A 10000-nucleotide genomic window follows, 5' to 3' on the forward strand; every position below is an offset into this window, starting at 1 on the left:
ATAAAGAGTACTTTATTACAATAAAGGAATACAATAAAGTGGCTGAAGGCCATCTCATGAGATATCTAACGAAGACTAGCGGAAGCATCAGGTAGACGAGTCCATCCGACTCCAAGGGCATGTCGCTGAGCGTAGATCGTAGCCTCACTCCTGGTCGAAAAAGTACTCTGCAACATGATACGTTGTAGCCGTGTAGGTCAGCATATTGAATATGCCGGCAAGTCATCAAAGAGAGGGGTAAAATAATAAACAATCTCTACATGCATATTTGGCCGGTGGAGCTAAGTTTTGCATAAAGCCAGTTTTATCCTACAACAAAAGGGGTTGAAAGCAAAATACTACTACAATGTTTGTCGTTAACGAGATGGTTCCGCCAACCAATTCTCGTACCCGAATAGTTGTTAACACCCACATCATTATTAAATTGTGTCGAGAGTTCAGGGGAAATTCAATGCCTTCGGCTCAAGTTGTCCATGACCGTGGAGACGGCTAATCGATTAGGTTGAGTACTCTGCAGAGTTTTGTACACGTTCCCCACAAGATTTGATCGCCTCCGGGTTTGTCCTCGCACTTCAGGGTGTTTGAAGACCGGATGATCAAAACATGGTCTTTCAACGGGTCCCTCTGAATCCCTGTCGGTGCCCATCCATTCCTACCGTTCTTCTACATCTGCTAGCACCGCCTGTCCAGAGTCGCCGCGTTGTCCAACCAAGCCAGAGCCCATAATGACTTGTGGCTGTGCAGGTAAGCCTTGAGTCTTGAAGTCTCCGTCCGTCTCTTCGAGCCTGGGTGAAGCTTTCCACAGGATGACATGGCCTCTCCAGCATCCCGGGCATCCACTGGGTTCTCTAGGGAGCCGATCAACCGTCCTTCACCCAGAGTTGCATTGCGTCCGAGGTCTTGAAAATCTTGTCTTAGTCCGGTCTTAGTTATTATATCAACCTCGCATCACTCGTGATATACACTCAACCGATAACCCGTCTACTCAAGCATAGCATTAAGAATTGTCGTCCCGGGGCCAAGTATGAGGGTTGTTGTGTTCCTACCACATGATACTACATCTTATACTAAAGTTTCCAAGTACCTAGGCAGCATGCAATTGGGCAAAGAAGGTGATCTACCATGCATCAAAAACATAGGTAAAATAACATGATCAAAATGACTTTCCTTGATGATAGTTGTCTTGCTCGAGCGCTTCTAAGTAACACGCTTCACACTCCGGATGATCTACCAATACAAACACAAAGCACACCATAAGCACTTCAATCAAGCCACAAGTAAAAATAAGATCACAAGCAATCATTTGCGAAAAACTAAGTAAAAGAACTCATCACGCGCCGGTATGGCAGAAACTTGTTTCTGTTGAAAACACAAGTAAAAATACTTTAAAATTTTTGAAACTTCTACCACAGTACGATTTTATCACTAGGAAGCAGTAGCAAAAAGAATCAACTCAAAATCATTTTTTAAACTCCTGGAATAGGAAAAACAAGGTTTAAACTAAATCTAATCTAACTTATATTTGCAAATTTCAAACATAGACAAATTATATGTTTTTAAAAACTACAGGCAATTTGGGAGCTACTGGAAAAAGAATCAATGTCATTGGACTTCGGGATCAAAAGTTGTGGCCAAAACAAAACACAAAGTTTCTGTTTTTGTAATATAGACAGAAAAATAAAACTAACTAGTACTAAAAAGAGGGGTATATGTGGCCTGTTGCTATTGGCTGCGGAGGGTGTTTGTTGGAATGCTATGGGCAAATGGCCGAGGCTAAGAAAAATTTCTGGCTAAATCATAAGTGAAACTAAAACCGTTGGTTTTCTGATTTAGACCGAAGGGGTATTCCTAAGATCTAATCTAATCCCTATAGCTAAGATCCAACGGCTACTAACAAAAAGAGAAAACATAACAGAGAGGGGAGGGAGAAGAACTACCGTGGCTGGCTGGGGCAGTACTCCGGCGAGGGGCGTGGCTGTCGGCAAGGGAGGGGGAGCTCCGGGGCGGTGGAGGGTCGGGGAGGCGGCGGAGGGGCTCCTCCTCCGCGGGGTGGGGCTCGGGTGGTGCTCCTGGCCAAAGGTGCAGCCGAAGGTGGCTGCTGCCGGCGAGGTGGCGGTGCTGTAGGGGCTAGGGGCGGCGGTTCGACGTGTTTAGGGTGGGAACGGGGTCGGCTCGGGGCTGGGTTTATATAGGCTAGGAGGGGGTGCTAAGGAAGGAGGAGAGGTGGCAGTGGGGAAGAAATCCCGAGTTCTGCGGGAGCAGCTCGGCTCGGTTTCGGTCTGGTGCAGAGAATAGGAAGGGGGAGGTGGGAGAAGGCCGACGGGGAGGGAGGCTCGGTCGGGTGGGGCCGAGCGGCCAGTGGGTGGAGGCGGGGATGGAAGGCTCGGTCGGCCGGCCTATAGGGGATTTGTTCCCCTCGCGCTGGGGATCGGCCCACGGCCTAAAGTGCGCTGGGGCGGGGGCGGTTACCAAAAGAAAATCTTTCCTAATACTAAGTTTTTTTTTCCGAAACAGAAAGTAAAAGAAAATAAAAAGGTGATAAATCAAAATATTAATATAGGGTATTATATACCAAAAAAATCAGAAAAATATCCTCTACCCGAATAACATTTTTCCAAAGCAAAAATAAAAACTTTAAAAAAATGTTTTTTCAGAAATTCCCAAATTTGCTTTATTTCTCTTTGCAATTATTTTTGCAAATATTCTTTGGGTTTCTTGGCTCCAACATTTCAGAAATTTGCCCGCACTTTGGAGGGTCATTTTCCTCCGCTCTCTCTCTTGCATGCAAGAGAGTATTTTCTCTGGCTTTTCTCGTGCGAGGAAAAATGGGAAATGCAAATCAAAGACGAAGGAAATATCACGTGCAAAAATTTATTTCACTCAATATGCATAGATGCTTAGCTACAATGTAAAACATTCCCAATTAGGAAAATTGGGATGTTACAAACCTACCCACCTTAAGATGAATCTCGCCCTCGAGATTCGGGTTGGCTAGAAAATAGGTGCGGGTGGTCTCGACGAAGATCCTCTTCTCGTTCCCAGGTGGCTTCTTCCTCGGTGTGGTGGCTCCACAACACCTTGCAGAACTTGATGATTTTGCTCCGGGTAACTCTGTTGGCAGTCTCGAGAATCCTGACGGGTTTCTCCTCATACGTCAGATCACTGTCAAGCTGTATGGCCTCTAGGGGCACTGTATCTCTCAACGGAACATCGGCCATCTCAGCGTGGCATTTCTTCAACTGGGAAACATGGAAGACATCATGAACTCCGGACAATCCTTCCGGCAGTTCCAGTTTGTATGCAACTTCGCCTCTACGCTCAAGAATTTTGTAGGGGCCAATGAAACGTGGTGCTAATTTTCCTTTCTCACCGAATCTCTTGATTCCTCGAAGTGGAGACACCCGAAGATATGCTCGGTCTCCCACTTCGTACGTTACTTCCTTGCGTTTGCTGTCGGCATAACTCTTCTTCCTAGACTGAGCTATCTTGAGTCGGTCACGAATAAGCTTGACCTTCTCTTCAGAATCTCGGATAAGGTCGGGACCAAAAAGTTGTCGGTCTCCAACTCCATCCCACATCAACGGTGTTCTGCACCTCCTTCCGTATAGAGCTTCGAAAGGGGCCATCTTCAGACTGGTCTGGTAGCTGTTGTTGTATGAGAACTCGGCATACGGTAAATTGTCATCCCAAATAGACCCATAGTCTAGTGCGCAAGCTCTCAACATGTCCTCCAGAATCTGATTAACTCTCTCGGTCTGTCCATCTGTCTGCGGGTGAAAAGCGGTGCTGAACTCCAATCTCGTTCCCAAGGTTTCATGCAGTTGGTGCCAAAATTTTGATGTGAACTGAGTCCCTCTATCGGACACAATGCTCTTCGGTACTCCGTGCAGACATACGATCCTCATCATATATATCTTGGCCAGCTTGGCACTCGTGTAAGTAGTCTTTACCGGAATGAAGTGAGCTACCTTGGTCAAACGATCGACCACAACCCAAATAGAATCATAGCCAGAACGGGTCCGAGGTAATCCTGTGATGAAGTCCATACCAAGCTTTTCCCATTTCCACTCGGGTATCGGCAGAGGTTGGAGCAAACCTGCTAGCTTCTGATGCTCGGCTTTTACTCGCTGACAAACATCGCATATGGCTACGAACTCAGCAATGTATTTCTTCATTCCTGTCCACCAAAAACTTCCTTTCAGATCCAGATACATCTTGGTATTGCCGGGGTGTATTGAGTACGGGGAATCATGAGCCTCCTGAAGTATCAACTTCCTGAGTTCAGGATCATTGGGCACATAGATGCGATCCTCAAACCATAAAGTTCGGTGTTCATCCTCACGAAAACCTTTAGCTTTCCCGTCTTCCATTTTCAGCTTAATCTCAGCTATCTCCTTGTCTGATTTCTGTGCTTCGCGGATCTTTTCTGTCAAAGTGGACTGAATTTCCAGACTGGCAACAAATCCTCTTGGAATTCTTTCCAATTTGAGCTCTCGGAGGGCATCTACTAATTCCTGGGGTAAACCTCCCGCTGTGAGCGTGTTCCCATAACTCTTGCGGCTCAACGCATCGGCTACAACATTTGCCTTGCGTGGGTGATAATGCAATCTCATGTCATAGTCCTTAATCAACTCTAGCCATTGCCTCTGTCTGAGGTTCAACTCCTTCTGCGTGAAGATATATTTCAGGCTCTTGTGATCAGTGTAAACATCACAACTATTTCCGATCAGGAAATGTCTCCAGGTCTTGCGAGCGTGCACTACGGCTGCTAGTTCCACGTCATGTGTGGCATAATTCAACTCATGAGGTCTGAGCTGTCTGGATGCATAGGCTACAACTTTGCCTTCTTGCATGAGTACTCCTCCGAGTCCTTGACGAGAAGCGTCACAGTAAACCTGGAAATCCTTCCGAATGTTCGGCAATATCAGCACTGGGGCTGTAACGAGACGTTTCTTCAGCTCTTGAAAACTGGTTTCACATTCCTCAGTCCAAATATACTTGGATTCCTTCTTCAACAACTCTGTCATGGGCTTGGCAATCTTTGAGAAATTCTCAATGAACCTCCGGTAATATCCGGCAAGTCCGAGGAAACTGCGGATCTCCTTGACTGAAGTGGGTGCTACCCATTCGGTGACTGCGGCGACCTTGGCAGGGTCCACGGCTATTCCTTCTCCTGAGATGACGTGTCCGAGAAATCCGACTTCCTTCAACCAAAACTCACATTTGCTGAACTTTGCATATAGCTTATGCTCTCAAAGCTTCTCCAGAACTAGACACAGGTGTTCCTTGTGTTCCTCTTCGTTCTTGGAGAATATCAGTATGTCATCGATGAACACCACGACAAACTTGTCCAAGTATTCCATAAATACCTTGTTCATCAGATTCATAAAATATGTCGGCGCATTAGTCAGTCCAAATGACATGACCGTGTACTCATACAAGCCGTACCGAGTGGTGAAGGCTGTCTTGGGTATATCCTGTTCACGAATCTTCAACTCATGATACCCGGATCGAAGATCGATCTTTGAGAATACGCGAGCTCCAACTAACTGATCAAACAGATCATTGATCATCGACAAGGGGTACTTGTTCTTGATGGTCACATCGTTCAATGCACGATAATCGACAACCATTCTCAAGGACTTGTCCTTCTTTTCAACCAAGAGTACTGGGGCTCCCCAAGGTGAAGAACTTGGGCGAATATACCCTTTGTCCAACAACTCCTTAATTTGCTTCTTGATTTCTATCAAGTCATTTGCGGGCATCCGATAGGGTCTCTTGGATATCGGGGCTGTTCCGGGTAATAGCTCAATCAAGAACTCAATCTCTCTATCGGGTGGCATGCCTGGCAATTCCTCCGGAAATACATCTGGGTACTCGTGTACAATCGGTACTTCCTCCTGGACTACTCCCATGAGAGAGTTTACTCGCTTACTCCATGTCGGGCGCTGAGACACGTACTTAATCCGCTTCTGCTCGGGGGTGGTGAGCAAAATAGACTTAAGGGCACAATCAATATTCCCTTCATACTTGGCCAACCAATCCATGCCTAGGATTACATCCAATCCCTGGGACTCTAATACGATGAGGTCGGTGGGAAAATTATGGTTCCCGATGTTGAGACTCAAAGCACGACATCCTATCCCGGCTGTCATCATGCCTCCTGGGGAACTGACCTTAATAGGCTGGCTGAGGGTTCTAGTTGGCAAACTATACTTTTCCACAACTACCCTTGATATGAATGAATGTGTTGCACCAGAATCAAAAAGTACCAATATTGGACGTGAATTTAGCAAAAACTTACCAACCATAGTATCGGGGTGATCATAGACCTCTTCAACATCAAGGTGGTTCACCTGAGCTCGAGGAAAAGGATTGGGCTTCTTTGCTGCAGAGTTGCCGTTGCCATTTCCATTTCCCTGCTTGTTCTGGGGACAATCAGTGGCATAGTGTCCCGTCTTCTGACACTTGAAGCAAGTGATGTGAGTCAGATCCTTCTGAGCTGGAGCTGAATGCTGCTGAGTGCCAGTACCGCCATTCTTGAAGTTGTTGTTGTTGCGGTGGTTCCCATTTCCTCCATGGTTGTGGCCTCCATGGTTGTGCACCGGGTGGTTATGCTGAACGTGTCCTCCAAACTTACCGGATCCAGTCCCGCTATTCCCTGAATAAGGGGTGTAACGAGGCTTCTGCTGAGTGCGGGAATTGAACTTTCCAACCCCATACTTTCGCTTGTGGTTCTCCATCTGCTGGTGTTTCCCCTCCAAGATGAGGGCCTTATCAACCAGCTCCTGGTAGTTGTTGAAGGTGGCTACCGTTAATTGAATGCTCAGCTCATCATTCAGTCCCTCCAAGAACTTTTCCTACTTGGCCGCATCATCGGCCACATCTCCAGGTGCATAACGGGCGAGCATGCTGAATTCATCGACGTACTGGGCCACAGAGCGATTCCCCTGGCGTAAGTTGCGAAACTCACGCTTCTTCAGACTCATTGCACCAACTGAGCCATGCGCGGTGCGGAAGGCTTGCTTGAATTGCTCTCAAGTGACTCCAGCAATGGGATAAGTGGTGGTGTAGTTCTCCCACCAAGCAGCTGCAGGGCCTTCAAGTTGATGCGCGGCAAAACGCACCTTCTCAGCTTCAGTACTACCAGCAGTGATAAGTTCACGCTCCATCTTGCGGAGCCAATCATCTGCCACAATGGGCTCAATGCTGCTGGAGGAACTTGGAGGGTTCAACCTCAAGAAACGGGTGAGATTGTCGGCCTGGGGTGGGTGGCGGTTGTTGTTATTGTCCTGGTTCTGGATGATCAGCTGCATCAGGGTGTTTTCTTGCTGGATCAACTGGGTGAGTTCCGGCGGAAAGTTGGACTCAGGGGCGCGTCTCGGAGGCATCTGATGTTTGTGGAGGGGTGAGATTAGCATAGAACAATGGTCTAAGAGGAATTACACTACCCATATGAATGCAACACACAAGTATCACACCACACATTTTATTCAATACCATCACAAGGTTCACACGGGGATACAGAATTTGATAATCCTAAACATCGGCCTAAACGTATAACGATAAAGTAAATTTGGTGGTCTAGTCTAAGTGTCCTCCTCAGAAAAGCATGGTGACGGGTCCTTCGGTGGAGCTTTCTTCATAGTCCTCGTCGTTGCTGATCAAGGGGGCTACGTCTCCTTCGGGATGAAGGTTCTCGCCCGTGTCCAATTCCTCCTCCACGTATGCAACTCGAGTCTTCAGCTTCTCGATCCGCTCCAGAAAGTCCTTCACCTCCAGTTCATGTTCATAGTGGGCTTCCCGGGTAGCTTCTTCGAGTTCAAGCTCGCGGAGTGACAGTTGCTTGATCTTCCTGGCGTCCTTGATCACGTGATGTTCCAGAGTCCCGCTGTACTTCTCCAAGGTCTGAGCATAAGACAAGAGAGCGTCCTTGGTCTTGCTTGAGATGATTTCTCCGTCTTTGTTTCTCCGAGATACGGTGAATAGGTCTGGAGAAATAGGGCAGCCTTTGTATTCTTCCTTGATACGTCCGAGTGCACAATGGATCGCCATGTCCCTTCCGAGAATCCAGTTGGGTACGATGAACTTGAAATCCATCGGCTCAGTGCACGGCTGGAATGTTTTTCTGGGAATGTGCACCTCGATCCTGTAGCGTGAATCCTCCGGGTAAGACGAAGTTGGCTTCCCTGTGATAGTCGGCAGAGCAATCCTCAAATCCTTGGTGATCTGCACCAGCTCCTTTCCGAACGGCATAGTGGTGTCGGGCTGGCAAAACTCCGTGAACTTAACAGGGATGAAGGTGGCCATCTAAACATTGGAAAATCGGAGAGAAGTCAGAAATGATCAGAAGAGGAAATAGAAGATTTATAGACATAAGAGAAAATAGTTTTCTTCCTAAGGCTTTTCCATTCCTAGAGGTTACGTCCTAAGGTCAGCGTGTGCTCTGATACCGTTTCTGTAGCGACCCGACTCAAGACGAGTCAAGCCTCTGGTGTTTCCGTACCATCCCAAGATCATGCTGGTACACACACAGTACATAATGTATATATTCAAGAGTTCAATCACAGAGCTTTATTAATCGAAATCTCATAAAGAGTACTTTATTACAATAAAGGATTACAATAAAGTGGCTGAAGGCCATCTCATGAGATATCTAACGAAGACTAGCGGAAGCATCAGGTAGACGAGTCCATCCGACTCCAAGGGCATGTCGCTGAGCGTAGATCGTAGCCTCACTCCTGGTCGAAAAAGTACTCTGCAACATGATACGTTGCAGCCGTGTAGGTCAGCATATTGAATATGCCGGCAAGTCATCAAAGAGAGGGGTAAAATAATAATCAACTATCTCTACATGCATATTTGGCCGGTGGAGCTAAGTTTTGCATAAAGCCAGTTTTATCCTACAACAAAAGGGGTTGAAAGCAAAATATTACTACAATGTTTGTTGCTAATGAGATGGTTCCGCCAACCAATTCTCGTACCCGAATAGTTGTTAACACCCACATCATTATTAAGTTGTGTCGAGAGTTCAGGGGAAATTCAATGCCCTCGGCTCAAGTTGTCCATGACCGTGGACACGGCTAATCGATTAGGTTGAGTACTCTGCAGAGTTTTTCACACGTTCCCCACAAGATTTGATCGCCTCCAGGTTTGTCCTCGCACTTCAGGGTGTTTGAAGACCGGATGATCAAAACATGGTCTTTCAATGGGTCCCTCTGAATCCCTGTCGGTGCCCATCCATTCCTACCGTTCTTCTACATCTGCTAGCACCGCCTGTCCAGAGTCGCCGCATTGTCCAACCAAGCCAGAGCCCATAATGACTTGTGGCTGTGCAGGTAAGCCTTGAGTCTTGAAGTCTCCGTCCGTCTCTTCGAGCCTGGGTGAAGCTTTCCGCAGGATGACATGGCCTCTCCAGCATCCCGGGCATCCACTGGGTTCTCTAGGGAGCCGATCAACCGTCCTTCACCCAGAGTTGCATTGCGTCCAAGGTCTTGAAAATCTTGTCTTAGTCCGGTCTTGGTTATTATATCAACCTCGCATCACTCGTGATATACACTCAACCGATAACCCGTCTACTCAAGCATAGCATTAAGAATTGTCGTCCCGGGGCCAAGTATCGGGGTTGTTGTGTTCCTACCACATGATACTACATCTTATACTAAAGTTTCCAAGTACCTAGGCAGCATGCAATTGGGCAAAGAAGGTGATCTACCATGCATCAAAAACATAGGTAAAATAACATGATCAAAATGACTTGCCTTGATGATAGCTGTCTTGCTCGAGCTCTTCTAAGTAACACGCTTCGCACTCCAGATGATCTACCGATACAAACACAAAGCACACCATAAGCACTTCAATCAAGCCACAAGTAAAAATAAGATCACAAGCAATGATTCGCGAAAGCCTAAGTAAAAGAATTCATCACGCGCCGGTATGGCAGAAACTTGTTTCTGTTGAAAACACCAGTAAAAATACTTTAAAATTTTTGAAACTTCTA

The sequence above is a fragment of the Hordeum vulgare genome, chromosome 6H, assembly GCF_904849725.1.
Source record: "Hordeum vulgare subsp. vulgare chromosome 6H, MorexV3_pseudomolecules_assembly, whole genome shotgun sequence".
NCBI classification, from domain to species: domain Eukaryota; kingdom Viridiplantae; phylum Streptophyta; class Magnoliopsida; order Poales; family Poaceae; genus Hordeum; species Hordeum vulgare.